This window comes from Egretta garzetta, unplaced genomic scaffold, assembly GCF_000687185.1.
Source record: "Egretta garzetta isolate BGI_Z169 unplaced genomic scaffold, ASM68718v1 scaffold353, whole genome shotgun sequence".
Taxonomy (NCBI): Eukaryota; Metazoa; Chordata; class Aves; order Pelecaniformes; family Ardeidae; genus Egretta; species Egretta garzetta.
Genome location: NW_009259307.1, coordinates 190872 through 208153, shown reverse-complemented (window position 1 = coordinate 208153; position 17282 = coordinate 190872). Strand labels below are relative to the sequence as shown.

General features: G+C 38.3%; 1 protein-coding gene across 6 annotated transcripts in view; it reads left to right on the top strand.

Moving 5' to 3' along the window:
* The window catches only part of PIP5K1B (phosphatidylinositol-4-phosphate 5-kinase type 1 beta), a 108562-nt gene that overhangs the window by 7474 nt on the left and 83806 nt on the right, over positions 1–17282 (top strand). The window lies entirely within an intron of this gene.

Below are 17282 nucleotides of genomic sequence, written 5' to 3'. Positions count from 1 at the left end.
CCTGCTCAGCCAGAATGGGATTGATTCAGATGTGGTCCACGAAATGTGGTTGGCAGTGCAGCTCCTGTACCTCCCATTGACAAGGAATTTTTTCTTTTTGTGCTGCAAAGAATGTGCCTAAGAATGCCAGTAATCAACAGCAAGTTCGGCTAAACAAGTACTTAAACAAATGCAACACAAAGTAATTTGTCTGGCAGCTATGATAAAGATACAGAGATTTGAAAGTCACTCAGATCTAATACTGTATTGCAGTGACACACAATAAAATTGTAAAAGATTTTGTAATACAGTGTAAAACTAAGTTAAAACCAATTCCTTTTTATGAAAAGTCACAGACTTCCAACATCAGCTATAGTATTGGGGAGGCGACCTGTTATTCACTGATTCATAATTCACATTATGCAATAGTTTTAATAAATATAGTCTCATATTTGCTTTGATATTCTTTGTATTTCAGATATTGTAAGAATGTATCTTCTCATATGTAAGAATGTAGCTTCATTACATAGTAAAAAAGTTAGGTTGCTAACATTTTAGATACTACTTTTCAGTAAAAATCTATGATCTTTTAGTATAACAGTTATACAGGAACAAATAACTTTTCCGTTTCACAATTCTGATGTTATATTCTGTTGAGGATATTTTGCAATTTGTCATTGTATGTTAGCAACAAATTGTTTGCATTTTATAACTCTTTATCTTTGTGTGTGTATACATGTATGTAACATCTTCATAGTATCACAAAATTGTATAATACATAGTGTATAATGTAGACACTATAATATATATGTATATAGATTGTATATGCATGTGTAAAAGCATTCTTCAGCTTATTTCTGAAGGGCCTTTATGGACTCAGGTAGGTTTTACACTGTGTATTTCCATTTAGCCTAATATGTCTACCTATGGCTTAAATACATGCTTTTATGGAGATGAAAAGCATATGCTTTTTTCCTATGTTTTCAAAAGTTTTCTTTAAATAGCAATATTCTTAAATTCAAGTTTGTTTCTAGTAAAATGGAAGTGATGACAGTAAGTTTGTGAATACTTACAGTCTAGTTTTTCCTGTCTTGAATTACATTATGGAGGGCAAAAAGGGCTGCTGAAGAGGTAAATTTAAGTCCCATTTTCTTTGAAAATGTAGAAATGATTAAGGAGGCATTTTGACCCTGTAAGAACTTGAACACATCTTGCATGATTTCATAGTTTTGAACATGGAAACTTTACAGGTTGCTTAGGCTGTGAAGGTGTCTGTAATGTTGTCCATGTGGGTGACTGTCTCTTGCTACCTGTCCCACTGCTAGAAGGAAATCTAGAAGTTGTTTTATAAGGCGCATAGGGCCTCCTTGAACTAACTCACGAGAACTTTTTGTAAGCAAATTAGAATTCTTATGTACAGACATTGGAATTGAAAAATACTCTTTCAAGTCACACTGTTGAAGCATTAAGAGAGCTTTGCTGTGCAGGCACGAAACCAATAAGCACTCTCTTTTCAGGTGTTCTCAGCTGTCAAGTAAAGTGGGCAAAGCTGTACCCCAGGTGCTTGCAAACACTGATATTTAAGCCTTGAGTTGCTTGGCCAAAAGACTTTATGCTAGGGGGAAAAAGAATGAAGAGAAAAGTGTTTCCCAGGTATCTTGCGGCTGAGTGTGAGATAGTGTACCCCTTTATAACATCTGAAAGTGCGCAGAATTTTGCTTTCCTGCTACCTTTAGTCAGTGGCCATGAGCATACCTAGAAACCAAAAGCCATAGCAACTTGTTTCCTGCTAATGTTTGGTGAAAATTGTTTTTTCACAACGAAAAGGGAAAGGCTAAAGCCTGTCAAGGAGTTCAATCTGGTCTCCTGTTTGGATGGTGAAAATTTATGAGGCACTTACATGTCCTGCATTAAATCCAGCTTGCTTTACAAGCCACAACTTTTCTGAAGTGGTGCACTTCTAGTTCATGAATTGAAGTACGGATTCTTGGGGGAGGTGGGTGTGGGGGTATTTGTGGGCTCTTCTTGCCTCTCTCTGTCCTTCCAGCAAAGGTTTTGAACAGGCGATATGCTTGCCTGTTGCTCTGCTGGCTGGTGTGTATTGCCAGTAAGCTGGAGAAGGCTGGCAGTTTATCCTTTCATTCCACCTGTGAACTTAGACCATACAGCAGTTTAATGAAAAACTGAAGCAAACTGTAAGGATGGGGAGAACAATACCTAGAATAGCAAGCTGGTTTATTTCGGTAAAGCCTGCCATAGTCTCACTTCTCTTCAACCCTACCCCTCTTCTTACAACCCCCAGTGCAGACAAACTGCAAACAGGTATTTATCTGGCAACGTGTAGGATTCTGGCAGTGAGCAGTGACTAACAAAATCAGGAAAAAGAAAGATTCTCGTTCCTTCGTGGTGTTTCAGGAAGCACATTCAGCTCCTGAAAACATTGGAATAAATGCAGTTAAAGCTTCAAAATACACTGTTTTCATACAAGGTTGTAAGAAACTGAACTGCTTTTGTCAGTTTGAATATGCCTCCTGTGTGCTTATTGCTGGCCTGTCTTGTAAAAAGTGATACAGGTTAGTCCTGTCTGCAGCTGTAGCATATTGCAGATGCAGCCTGCAGGACCTCGTATTTTTTCAACTGTTCAAAACCATATTTCTTAACTCCAGGACTTTGTTTTGAGTCTGTGATACAAGCAGGTTCAAAAACCAATATTTCAGCAAAAAATAATTTCAGGAAGTGTTTTCGTGTGAGGTAGCTGCAGTTTTGTTGCTCAGGGTGTTTCCTTAAATACCGTGCGTCAGAGATGAAGTGCCTATTGTAGGGTTGTGCACTGTTGGTAACTGATGCAACATCATTTGATAATAAAGAGTCTTAGTAGTGGAACATCTTAGAGGAGAGTATCAAGTTGAGGATGGTGGATGAAAAGAGCTTCCATTTTCTAGTCTGTTGCAGGACCACACATTTTTTTCCTCTGGCTCTTCTGCACTGTAGCTGCCTGCTCTTTATGTGGCAAGGTGATCTTCTGGAGTGATGAACCTACCTCTCCTGTCTCATGTTTTTCTTCATGTTTTCCTTAGTCTCTTGAGATTGGCGTAATATACTTGTTTGGGATGACATTTGCAGAGAGGCCTCTGTAGCCTGCCTCCTGTGCTAGGTGTGAAATACATTGGACTTTCACTATTTATGCCTTAAACTGGGGGAGAAGAGGAGAACTATATATATGAATATAAATGCTAGTTTTATTTATGTATATGTAAATATATAATAAAAGTAACTTTTACAAAGAACAATGAGATCTGAATTTTGTCAGACTAGGAGACACTGAATTGATATTACTTTATTGTGTTCTTAATAACTAATGAAACAAAACTGAGATGTGCATTTACCAACAAAATGATATATCATGGAGTGAAAAGTAACAGAAGCCTGTGGAAAGTTCACAACTTCAGACTTAACATTTGGCTTTTCTTTTGATAAGTATATTGATGAAATGTAAATATTCTACTCTTATTCTAGGCAGCCTGTAATTAGCTCCTACATGGTATCATAACAATGCTTTTCATTGTAAAGGAAACTCAAGAACGGGTTTTTCTTTCTGTTTAGGCCTGATTGCTCCTGAACACTTCTAATCGGTCAGTGCCCCTCTCCTCTTACCCCTTTTTGTGAGTGTAAATGTTTTTTTGGTGCCATAAACTTGCTGTAACGATCCCCTTCTTCCTGACTGGAACAAAATTTTCAGGTGAATATTTTTATTACAGCTCATTCCAAGTTTTAAATGAATTTATATCTAAATGAATCTTAAAATTACCCTTTTAAGGGTGACTGATGACCTGTTCCCCAGTTATTTTGATATAAGTGTGTTCAAATAAAATAAGATCGAATATACATGTTTAGCGAAATGTGTTCTGAGATACAGTCCTAAGTGGCTTGATTCCTCGGGAGAGTACAGGGACATAACAGCATCTCCTAAAATTTTAGTTGCTGATGTTTATGTCCTATCGAATACAAGTTGGAAGCAAGGACGTCAGTTGAACAGTGAAGCAATTCTGTAACTTGAAAGTAGTGTGCTGCCCACTTTTTTTTTTTTTTTTGATTGATTTTTAAATTCATGACTATTACAGAATTCCTTGAAATGAGAAATAAGGTGAATTGCATCCTGTATATATGGCAAGATTTTTCCACTTGGAAAAAACCAATGCATTAACATGCATTAGATCTGCATTTTCTGCAGCATTTACCTTAAGCTCTGTAACTTGAAAGTAGTGTGCTGCCCACTTCATTGCTGCTGTCATGTATGCCATGATAAGTGGTAACCCAGCTGAAACATGTATCTTAACAACTGATGAGGCAGAAATGGTTATCTGAAAAATCAGAATTAGAGGGGAAAACTGATAAGGCAATTGCTCTCAAACATACCAACAGAGGTAACAAGTACACATGTGGTAGGGGAAAAAACAAAGGTTTTTGATGATATTTTTGAAGCAATTTTGTATTATACAAATATTTACTAGAGTCTGAAGGGGTGAAATCACAATTGTGCTAAAGCCCCAGTACAGAACAGGGTGGTTAAATCAGCTGCCCTCTGTGAATTGAATGATTCTGGGTTGTTCAGAATGCACTCTAATTTTGCCAGTCAAATTTCTTCCGAAGCGAAGTCAAAATAGGCAATAGCAACAATAACAGCACTTTAAAAATACAGCTGATCCTTGCAGTAATGTGGCTTGTGTATAATTGCCATTTTTTTGGAGGTAAGGAATAAGGAACATGGCAGGAGTGTTATGACATGCTTCTGCAAAGAAAATAAGGATGTCGGAGACTCTGTACTTCCATGATTAGACATATCTTTTTGTCCTGTGGGCTCCAGTTTCTTGGCTGTCTAACTAAAATACACTCTTTTCCCATAAAAGATGGACGTATTTCTTGTCTGAAGATGCAACTGTTGTTGGCGTAGTATGTGAGAATTTCTCACTAAAGGGAAGTTTCATGTGTAAGCCTGTCCTTATACTTAAAACTAATAAAAGTAGTTTTCTTTTTAGGCTACTCTGAACTGTGGAATTTCAGGAGGAGGTGGTTTCCTATTCATTGTTTCCTTAGAATTAGTTTTGCTGTTCCTATTCTGTGTGGGTACTTCTGCAGCTATTGGAGTAAAGGTGAGGGTTTTGTTTCCTTTGTGACATAGGTACTTCTAGTTATTTTATTTTTTTTTTTAAAGCGGGCCTTGTTCTGCAAGCAGCTAAGCATCAGAGTAATTTCACTAAGGCTGTAGTGACGCAGGAAGTAAGGGGGACACATTTCTTCAGAAACAGTATTGATTCTCTTATTATTGAGCCATCTCTTGTGATACTTAAACTTGTTCCTAATTATTTTATAAATACTGTCCAGAAAAACACCTCAAGGGAGTGTTCGTCATTCACTTAGTCAGTCTTGGCATTATCATTGCATTTTTGCAAATACTACGGGCTCATGGAAATAATGATGCATGGTGCCAAGTGATAGCAGGAAACTATATTGGGAAAAGTGTGCAGTGACAAATAGAGTGTAAGAACGTAGTGGTGAAGCTTACTTGTATGGGATCACACATACTGCGGCATGCAGTCAAAGTGATGTTGATTTAATGAGCTGCAAAGGCAGTTCTTGGACTCATATCTCAAATTTAACACTGATAAAATGGTGCATTCTGCAAAAGCCTACTTGGAATGTATTTATGGACTATCTTCGTGTTTAAAAATATTAACCCATTTCATTTGACACACAGTGTTGGGTGTTTTTTTTCCCTTATTATCAAATACATTTTTTCCTGGTAAGAATTATATAACAGCAAGCTGCAAAATGGCAAAACCACATGTGTTTCAAGTTATCCTGAGAGCTTTAGTGTAGTTTAATGGTGGAATTTGGAGATTAAGCTGGAAATTGTCTGACAGGAGTGTGGATCAGTTGCAATGACAAGATAGTTGAGGTGTTGAATAGGAAATAGCACTCTGAAAAATCACCTTTTAACAATTTCAGTGAGCACGTAAAGGAACAAACCTGATGAATGATGTATTTGCATCTAGGAACTATGTCATCACATCCAGGATGAGGCACTGTGAGAAAAATGCAGGCTTCTGCATGGTGTCCCCTCTTCTGTGGGGCGAGGAACAGACGCCTTGAGCACTGCACGTTGAGCATGGCGCTTTGTGTTCGAGCCTTGCAACAGGCAGCGCCTGCCTGAGGTCGGTGCAAAAATGGAAGAGGTGGGCTCCTGTGGTTATAAACTGCTATACTAAAATTCACACGTGAATGCTATTTGAAATTGTGGTCTTGAGATGTAAATGCAGGTAAATCACAATTGCAATATCCTGTATTTCTCTCTCAGGGCCTATAGTTAAACTTATATATTACTCAGAAGAAGAAAATACTATGCATGCAACCTTTACATTCTCTGTTCTCTTTAGTCTGTGATCTATTTTGCATGGTATAGTGACAGAGGAAAAGAAAAGGTGCTTGAGGCCTAGATGTCCATGGTAAAGGCTCTCCTGTTATTAAAAAAAAAAAAAAATGTTGCAGAAGTAACTTCACTCATTTGAGCCTTTTCTGGTTTACTGTGATTGTGCTTCTCATCCTTGTGAGGCCAATTTTGGCCTCTGGTAACAGAGGTAGGAAAGCAGCTGAAACACATGTCTTTTTTCAGTTTGCAAGTACAGTGTAACACAGAACTTCTGCAAAAGAAGTACAGGTTCACATCTTGCTCCTTTGACTGCTTCCCTTAGTTCAAAGGTTGCTTTTGTAACCATCAAATTATCCCACACAGAGAATGTGCAAGCAAAAACTCTTTTCTGCATGCAAATGTTACTTTCTGCTACAGAACACTGTACACCTAGACTTCCAGTTCTGTCTGTTTTGCATGGTAAAACACCATTTAGAGGGTCATCACATATATGGGCAGTAATGCCACCTTAGTTTGACAAGGTGTTAAAATGTGCTTTATCAGCATTGCCTACTAGAGATCAGTATATTTGAAATAACCATGCAGGAGGATGTTTTCCAATAGTGACAGCATGTACTACAAAAAATAGAAGTAGTGTTTAATATCTTGCTGAATTCTTCAGTATATTTGTTAGCTTTTGTAAAGGTTTCATCTGGAACCGCTAGCTCCTTTTGCTCTGATTTCCTGGTACTAGAATTCTTGGTATGATTGCTTTTGTTTTAGCCAAAATTATGAATATGGGTAATAGTTTAGCTTGATTCATCCACAAATGTTGCTGTACTTGGTGTAGTCCTCACAGAGATGCATCAAACCGTAGTGGCTAAAAGATACATATAGGTGGTGGTTGGTGTTTTTTGGGTTTGTTTTTTTTTTTAATTAAAGAAATGGCAGCAGGAAGGGACATAACGAGGTTGTGTTTGAGCCAGTGATACTCAGCTGCCTACTGAAAGAAGATTAGGAGGCTTGATTGATAGTAGAGATAGTAGAGGTATGAAGAGTTAATAGACTCCCAACTTTTTGAGAGAGGTGTGTAGGACTCTTGATTTTTCTCTGTTTTGGCTGTCTAAAACTGCAACTATTTTTCATAACAGCACTGTGCCTATCATGCAGTGTAACTAAAAATCCTACTTAAGAGTTTAGGATTGCAATGTTACGCACTGATGTGCACCATTAAGGGTAATAAAAATCACATCTCACACAGGTACACCAGCTGCAGATTGGTACCAAGTAGTAGAGGAAAATATGAAAAAAAAAAAAAAAGAAATAAATACGTGTGTGTGTGTGTATATAATTTTTTACTGAATGTGAAGGTTAATTTCTGTCTGTAGTTTGTGGTCCACCTAATACTAATTTGTGGTAAATAACTGAAAGTGATGAAGCCAAGGCAGGACAATCCTTTCTTTTCACAGTAGCTTGATGTAAGCAAACGTGATTTACTGTAGCAAGTTGCTCAGGTCTGCAGACCTGTAACAGGCTTCTGCACTAACCAGTTCTGGCTTGTTTGCACAGGCCCCCTCCAGCAGTCCTTTGCAGATACATCTCCAGATACATCTCTTCAAGCTTTTCTGCAGCGCAGGAGCAAGTTACAGTGGTTGCCTCTGCAGATAAGCTCTACTGCACTTTGGGTTTGGCTGGTTGTTTTATTTTGATCTGTCTCCTTCATCTTGACCATGGATTGATGCCATTTTGTGCAGGTAGTAGTTGCTTGACCACAGGCAGATGGGGCAGCACTGAGTATCTCAAGCCCTTTCTGAGAGATAAATGTATATATCTGTGCCTCACAGTGAACTGACCTTTCTGTATGTTGGGACAAAAATACCTGTGCTGTTCTGGGGATGAAAATGAAGTTTGTTCTCTTTGCTCTCTTCCCTACAACATAATTTTATACTATCAGCTGTTTATTGACTTTTTAATTTATTTTCCCCTCCCCTGAGTATCCTTTTGACTATACAAAGTTAATGGCACTGAATGCCTGTTTTTAATAGACCAAAGCAGAAAGCCTTTCATATCCATGTATTTACTATTAACATGTATGCCCCTTCTATTTTGGCTCCCTTGCTCTTCATCTACTAATGCTTCCCATTCTTCCCAGTTCAGCTGTGCACAATCTCTTGCTGAGTCTCTCCCTTCCCTTCTTGCCTGTTTTTTTTTCTTTGTTCCCCATCCCAAATTGCTCACTGTGTTCACTTGCGCTCTTCCTGTCTGTTCTATGCATGAAAGTCTTCAAAGTGAAAGCAGCTCTGCTTTTCAGCTAGTTTTAGTTTTCTTCCTGCCATGAGGACATACAGCAAAGGAAACGAGCAAAGTGAAGGGGAGCCCACAGAGATGAAGTTTCAATAGCCTTGGCTACTTTGTGAGCAAAGAAGGGTGCACACCCTCACGGAGATACATGCCATGCAGGTATGAAATACCCCTTCAGATCCCTCTTCCATCTGCCCACTCTGATATTTGTCAGTTCTTGGAAGCTGTATTTATTGTGCAGACTACCCGTGCTACCTTAAACTCGGTGGTGTGGAAGGAGATCCTTCCAAACCTGCCCAGAGACCACTCTGGCCAAGTTTGGGACGTGCCAAGTGCATTGATGCAAGAGGTCGTTCAGAGATAGGTATACTAACACTGGGAAATTGTTTGGTAGAGGAAGTAATCAAGGGTTATTTAATTAGAAAACCTCATTATTACTTCCATGATTTGGAGGACCTCCCAAGTGAAACATCTACCAAAAAGCATTGCAGCACTTCTGCTTTACCCCTGTGAGGGGAGAGTGGTTTGCCATCAGCTGCTGGGTTAAGGCTGCGTGTCTTTGTCCATCATAGCCTCACTTAGCATCACCCTAGCAACTCCTTCATCCTCTTGAGTGAAAATGCAAGCTTAGACCTGTATCTTCAAACCACTGCTTTCTGCTGAAAGCCATTTGCTTTGAAATGAGATATGGATAGTGTCCGGTTTTTTTGGGGTTTATGCCAGACCAGTGTTAGTCACTGCTAGTTAACAACAGGGTTTTTTTTAATGTGGTACCATACCTTCAGTCTGGCCTTGTGAGGCATCTTACAGTGTCTACCCTTCCTCTCTGTTGCTCTCCTATGTGCATACAGTAACTTGCGCGCACACAAATGCACCAGCCAGAGCACCTCAGTAAAGATTTTTAGCTGATCTCCTAATCCGCTTCTTAAACTAATGGCCATCTCTTAGGAGCTTTGGGATAATACAGTGCTCTGCAAGAAAACTGTTTGCACCACCATCACCATTTTTGTGACCTTCTGCTGCACCTGCTCCTGCAGTGAAGGAGCTATCTCTGTCCTGTGGCCATCCTTGCTTCTAGAATGATGAGAAGGGGTAAGCACGTGGGGTAGTCTGGCTGGCCCTTACTTGTCTCACTGTTTTCTTGCCCTTTATCTGGTGGTCCTGAGTAACTAGCACAGGACTACAATTCAGTGCACTTACAATGGTATCATATTGCAAGCAAAACTGAAGACCAGTCTCTTTATTTGCTATAAAGTAAAAGCATAGGTAGCTAGTCCAAAATATTAATGAGTATCCCTTTTCTCTTACCTTGCTAATTGTCAGGCTGCTTCTTCCTGGGAGCAATACACAAAACTGAGAGGTTCAGGGAGTAGTGAGTGCATACTGCTAACAGCAACTATTGAAAGGCAGTTTTCTATAAATGAGTTTAAACATATGTGCGTTCAGCATACTGATTTGTGTCACCTCAGACTAAAAAAATAACAATCAGTAACCAGTAAAATCATAGGCTGAAAAAGGTATTTAGTTTACTTACTCAGACATTCCAGCTGATTAATACCAGGTAAGACATATCAGAAAGTGGAGTATCACACTGTATACTTTAAATCGTTAGAACTCTATGTTCCTGCAAGAACGTATTGATTTAATTGATTTTTTTTTTTTTTTTACTTCAGTTTATGGGAACTATATCTAATGTTCATAGCCAGTGACTATATTTTATCTTGTTGGAATTTTGTTAATGATTCATAAAACAGTATGCATTAGGCAAAAAGTGTGATCAATGGTTGGTTTTTTTTTTTCTTTCTAAATGCTGAAAGCTGTATTTTTACCTTTTGAAAACCATGGTGTGGGCCATTAACTGACTTACAGATAATACTGTATGCCTTTTCTAATGTAGTCATAATGATGCTTCTAACCCAGTTATAATGATGCATTGAGAGGTGTAGATACTGTTTTAGAGAGCTTCTCTATGAAGGAGGGAGATTCTTATTCAGGCCATGCTCAAGAATTCAGAGACCTCTTTCGTTTGTGGGAAGATTCATACTCATTTTCCTTGGAAGAGCTGACAGGTTCTGGTCTGTTCTCTTTGAAATTCAGTGGTGTCAGGCTGTGTATGGTTCTGCTACAAAGCTCACCCTCTTCTTGCTTGTTGCTGGTGGAGAACTGTCTCCTTTTTGTTTTAAGTCCCATTCTCATTGTGCTCACTATCTTTTCTTTTAATTGAAAAAGCTAATTTATGTGCAGATGTATCCTTTGCTTATAGTAATAGCTTAAGATTTTGAATTTTCCCATAATATTTCCAGCTAGGTTATTTAAAAAAAAATAAAACAGCTAGCTGTTTGCAAAGAACTTATTGGGGAGGAAGACTGTAGTGGTGTTCATATATCGATTATGAACTACTTTTTTTTTTTTTTTTTTTTTTTTTTTTACAAAAGTGTGCATATTGGTGCAATTAATGTGGAGTATAAACCACATCTAAAAATAATGGAGTGTTTTGGAACTGGCAAAAATATTTAGTAATGGCCTCATTTTACTTTCTTGCTGCCAAAAATGTTCAGGGACAGGTTTTTCAGTTTGGTTTGACAAGTGAAAGGCTGTTGGAAAACAACTTGCTAATATAATTTGACTGTAAATAACTACTTAAAAATATTTATTTGAGAAGATTTGTATCGCCATTTAAAAATTCTGTGGCTAAGTTTCCATACCTGAAAAGAGCTGTACATATTTCTTCCCAAGAAGGGAACCTCATGTTCCTTAATGTCAGCAGGATAGGTATGTATGCTGATGTAGTTTTGATTCTTAAAGTACACTGCAAGTATACCCGTAATTTCAGATGAGTGCCAAATTCAGCATAATGTCAGGCAAAAAAAGTAGTTAATTGCTCATTCTGGGCTGCCCATGGAAGACTGACTTGGACAATAAAAGTATACGGTTCCTATAAGGGCAGTAATAACCTTCACATTTAAGCAGCCACATGGTCAGAGAATGGAATAACTTTTTAAAAATATTACCAGTTCTTTGATGTGCTTAGTGGTACAGTTCTACTCTGGTGGCTATAAAATGGCTGTCTCAGTTTGATGACAACTAGACAGCAGCTATGACAAATAGCAGCTATTCCCTTACATGCTAAGCACATCTTTCCTTAATTGGTTTCAGAATTTCATTTTATTGTATTACTCTTGTTTTTTGAACTACTCTTGTCTGATGCGCTTCTGAAATTTTTTTTTTCTCCCTTGAAGCTTTCTCTGTAGTTTGAAAAGAAACTTGTTAGAAAACTCATTTAAACCGAGAAGACACCAGCTTTTGTGCTTTATAGGGCATTTCATAAAATGGGATAATGGTCTTTTTTTTCCATGGCTTTGCAAGTGGTTTGGGAAAGGTCTCTAGGGAACTTTTACTCTATAGGAAGCTGAGAGCTCTTAATCTAATCTAAGAAATTCTGGTGATGTAGGAGTTGTTCTGTGCTGAGAATGGTACAAGAGAGTTTTTTAAAAATAATTTTCAATAATAAAGTGAGCTTTCTGTTAAATTTGAACTAAAATGGAGGGGTCCAAGGAAAACTTCTACTAATTGCAGGTTTAACTATCCTGAACGAAAATAGTAGGATTTTTTTCATTAGCCATAATAGGTTTTATTATTCAGTACAGTACTTCAAAGTGTCTCTCATCAGAATTTAGACACAACTTTCAAATTTGGTGCTGACATCAGTCTTCTGTATCCACTCTTGAGTGACCTTATTTTTCACACAAGCTAGGCACCTGAAAAACAAGTTGCTGTTTAAATATCCTTTTGGTGACCTACCTTAGCCATATGCTACTGTAGATACTTACCCCAAGCTAATCTTGAGCTTAGTTCTGGTGCTGTTGCCCAGCCCATTGGGAACTGCTGCTAACACTTCTTTCCATCTGTCTCTCGGGCTTGCTTCCTGGTTTTGTCACAAGTGGACTTGCAACTCTGAGGTTATGCGAAAGTAGGCAAGTAACTGAAACAGCTGAGACAGTCAGTCTCTCATTCAGCACGGGCCAAAGGTCTGACATGTTGCATCACCTTTCTCATCCCCTTCCAAGCTTCTTCTTGATCTCAGGGGAGTCCATGTAAAAGCTGTGCTTGCTGCTGTAATGAGTTCCATTATGATTAATACTTTTTGGTAGGGTTGGGTTTTTTTTTTTTTTTTTTTTTTTTTTTTTTGTAAGTTTAATTGTCTACGTGATTTCTTGTGGGGCCTGAGGAGTACTGGTGCCGTAATAAGGATGCTAGCGAATGTGTGCGTGGGAGGCAGGACCACAGCAGCACCAGCTTGGATCAGCTGGAATTGTTGCAGATACGCAGCCTGAGTAGTACATGATGATACTGTGGAAATCAAGAGGAGTCATGACAGGGTATCCAGACCTTTCCCTTTCTTCAAGACTGTACCAACTATGTTTAAATCAGTTGTCTGTCAGAAAATCTCCATTATCACCTATCCCATCCTCCAAGGTAGTCTGTTCCACTCCTAGACTTATCTTTTCACAGCTGTATGGAAGAGCCCTGAAATGGAGACAAAAATGGGATTTGCAAGACTTTAATTTCTTAGATAACCTGGCTACTGAAAAGCTTAACTTAGCTAGTGTTCAGTAAAAGCTGTATGCGCAAAATTTATACTTGCAGGACCCAGGGTAAGAAAGCATAGAGAACTTGAAGATCGTGATAAACCACTTCAGCATTGAGCTCGGTGTTTCCACAGCATATTCTTTTGCAAACTTTGTTGTGATTGGTACATGCTAATATGCTAATGGGCTGAATAATTCTCTGTGTTGTTTCACTTACAAGTTGCCCATGGAGAACTGCTGAACAGATTATGCTGTCTGTTTTAGTGCATGAGTTGTTTTAACCACAGCTTTCGTGTGTCGTCCACTCAACAATCTTTTTTTGGAATGTTCTTCTAAGCAAATAATTTCTATTATCTTTCTTCATTATGTGCTTCTGTTGTAAAGTTATGTTTGCATAGCAATTTTGAGTTGGTCAAGAAAAATACAGTGTGGCTGACCTTTTGTTGCGGTGGAAAAAGATGGATGAGTAGACAAAAGATTAAGGTCTCAAAATAGAGCATTACAACTGTTGTGAAATTCTTGTTTCATACACATTTCTCGTCATGGTTATTTGTTCTGTGTTTTTCTGCTTTTGATCTTGTGTGTTCACTCTATGCTTTTTATATTTAGCCTTATGCATTTGACCTGTTTTCTGGGTTGGTTTTTTTTTTTTTTTTCATGATTCTTTCTGGAATTTCAGATCACTAAGGTTGTTGGTTTGACCAAGTTCCTCGTTTGTATATATTCCCCACCCAGCAAGGGGAGATTGTTTGTACCTCTGTTTGTGTCATTCATTTAGAAAATAAGTAACACTTCCACTGACCTGCTTTTCCCCTTCTATTGAAACTTCATTCCCCTTGGATCTTACCCAATTATGTGAGTGATGCAGCTTACATCTGTTTCATTCCAAAAATCATGGCCACGTGATCCCTGTCATTCCATTTTGCATGTAATATCAAAGGCAAATGTAGAAGAATTTTCCCTCTGATTGTGCTTTTTGCTTTCTTAACCAACCATTTGTCCCAACATGCTACAGTATTTTGTTGGACAGCATGCATTATGTGGTGGTGTTATCTCAAAGCTCAATGTCTGGTATGTGTTAGTAGCATTAGGACCATTGCCATATCGAAGCTGCCAAAGTAAAGGAGTAGAGCTCTGATTGTGGGCTCTGCAATTTCTTCTACCTGTGCCCTTCACTGTGCTACTACCATAATTTCTATTTTCTTCTATTGCATACAGTTGTATATAGTGTTCAGACATTCTTTCACTTATTTCAAGGAAAGCCCCATCCTGACAGTTTTTACTCATTTGTAACTCTAGTTGGCTCCCCATCCTGACAGTTTTTACTCATTTGTAACTCTAGTTGGCTTTGTAGAAAGATTGCTAGTCTTCCAAAAGCTACTGTTGGTAGCACATGAAATCTCAATTATGAAATCATAAGTAGCAATTGGGAAGTCTTCTTTGTCTATGTACAAATATGCTGTTCTACTTCATATCCTTTCAGTCTGTTACAAAATTATGAGAAATTAATGAGGCCATTTCACTTTGTAAAAGGAGGGCCTGTTAGCAGTTTCTGCAAAATACACAATGTGACGTCGGTTATGTCAGGGATCAAATGTTTGTTCTTTCTGATTGCTAGTCTGGGATCAGTGATGCAGAAAAGTTCCATAGTTCTTAATACATGAACACTATCTACTATGCAGGAGAAAGTTTGCTCTGCTTTTACAGTTCATGTTTGGAAAGATGCAAGAGATCCTTCAGTGCTTCTGGGAAGAGCAGAAGACACAGCAGTTGGCAATAGAGCCTAAATAGGCTAATAGGCAATAGAGGGGTAAGACAGATTGAAGATTATCAGAATGAAGCTCTGAATTTGGAAATTCATGGAGGAGGGGGGGAAAGCCACCTCTTCCTAGAGGACTTTCAAGTTACCTGTAAAATGCAGAATCTAAAAAATACAGAAGTTACAAATGGAAAGGGATATGTTTTGTTGTACGAGCACAGTACACTCTGTTTCTGAGGATTGCTAAACTTTGATTCCTTTAATACATTTGAAATTTTATTTCCGTTGTTGTAAGAAAATTTCCATCTGAAAAAATCACAGCAGATTATTTTCAAAACAAAGAATGTGACTTGTTACAGGAGATAAAATATGTAGCTATAGCTTGTGCCATTGTTGTGGCTGTTTCTGTGACTCTGGATGTTATGGTCGTGGACCAGTCTGTTTCACCAGAGAGAACAGGTTAATGCACTAGGAGTGCTGCTTTAAATAGAAGAGGGCAGGACTCTTGTGAGTTGTCAAATCTCCCAGGTAATCAAACTGTATTCTGAGTATTTGTAAACTATAATGGAGGTGGTATTTGCTGAAGTTCTACCTTTTCATTTGTTTTCCCTATCTGAAAGCTAAGGGAGGAGGATAGATGATCTGACGCTTCTAATCAAGGCATTACAATATAAACGTACATAGTTTGTAATATAAATAACATTGATAAATTACTTTTCAAATTCAGCCTGCAAGCTGAAAAAAAAAATGGTACTCCTATTACCACTTCAAAAAACCCAATTCAAATACTATGCTGTATTCCTGGAAATAGGGGATTGCTGTAGAAAACGAAGTGTCAGAGTTTTAGCATTGTACTCGAGCAAGTTACTGAGAGCCTAAAAGGTCTGGCAGGGCACTGAAACAAATGTGTGTTATTAAGCTAGGTAAATAAAGGTGGTGTGAACAGCTGAGATGACTTAGACTAGGTGAACAGTCTGAATAGCAGTTTTGTGATGTTTTTTGCTTGCTGCTTTCTCTGTAGCCTTTGTGCTTTCCTGACATTGTCATGAAGACAGTGAGGAGGAGGAGATTTTTTTTCTATTTTACTTTAGATGTGAATTTCATCACTTTGCGTACTACTTGTGATCTCCATCTCCCTCTTATTTTTGAGGCAAAAAAAATTACATTTATTGGCTAATTGGGTCTCAAAACTGGACAACATGAGCAAGATTGTCTTAGGAATAGTAATTTCTTTTTTTGCTGGACATAACAGGCTATACAATTTCTGAATGCTTTTTTTTAGCTCTGTGCAGCTGTTCACTCTGAAATTGTTCATCCTAGAATTAATCAGGAAGAACTCTTCCAGTTTTTACTAATGCAACAACAGTACTACCACAAATTTCATCCAGAAGGTTTGACTTTCAGTCACTCTTAAAACCTCCATAACTAGTTGTAGGTGGGAGGAACTTGCCAAGGTAACAGGCCTAACCGTTCCTTTTTTCTTTGCTCTTTTCCCCTTCTCCTTTACAATTCATACAATACATATATTATTTTTTTTTCTGCATAAGCAGAAAAGATAGATTTTTATTTTTTTGAGCAGGATAAATCAGTTGTATCTACGATGCAGTGAAAAGTTTGCTCTGGTTTCACAGTTGGTGTCTGGAAAGACATAGGAGATCCTTCAGTGCTTCTGGGAAGAGTGGAAGTCACAGCAGTTGGCAGCAGAGGTCGAACAGGTTAACAGGCATTACAGGAACTGGGGAGATTAAAGACTCAGATGGAAGTTCTGAATTGGAAACTCATGGAGAGAAAGATAATTTTTCAGGTTTGAAGCTAATGATTCTGATGATAATCCAGTGCATTGCAATATGTAAACATTGACTTCATCCTCAGGATGTATTGGTTTAAAAATACATGCTAGCTTTTACTCCTTGGATGGGATAGGGGGACATACAGGTATGTTTGGTCTTAGATGGCTATGTGACTTCTGCTACAAAGTAGTGAATCCATTCCATGGACTAGTGTCAGGGATATTAGTAAAAAAGAAGAAGAGGAGGAGAAGCAAAGAAAAATAAATAGCTGAACTGTATATGTATTTTCTTACAACTGAGTGGCCACATACAATGGCATCCTGGGGCGCATTAAGAGGAGTGTGGCCAGCAGGTCAAGGGAGGTTCTCCTTCCCCTCTACTCTGCTCTGGTGAGACCCCACCTGGAGTACTGTGTCCAGTTCTGGGCTCCCCAGTTCAAGAAGGATGAGGAGCTACTG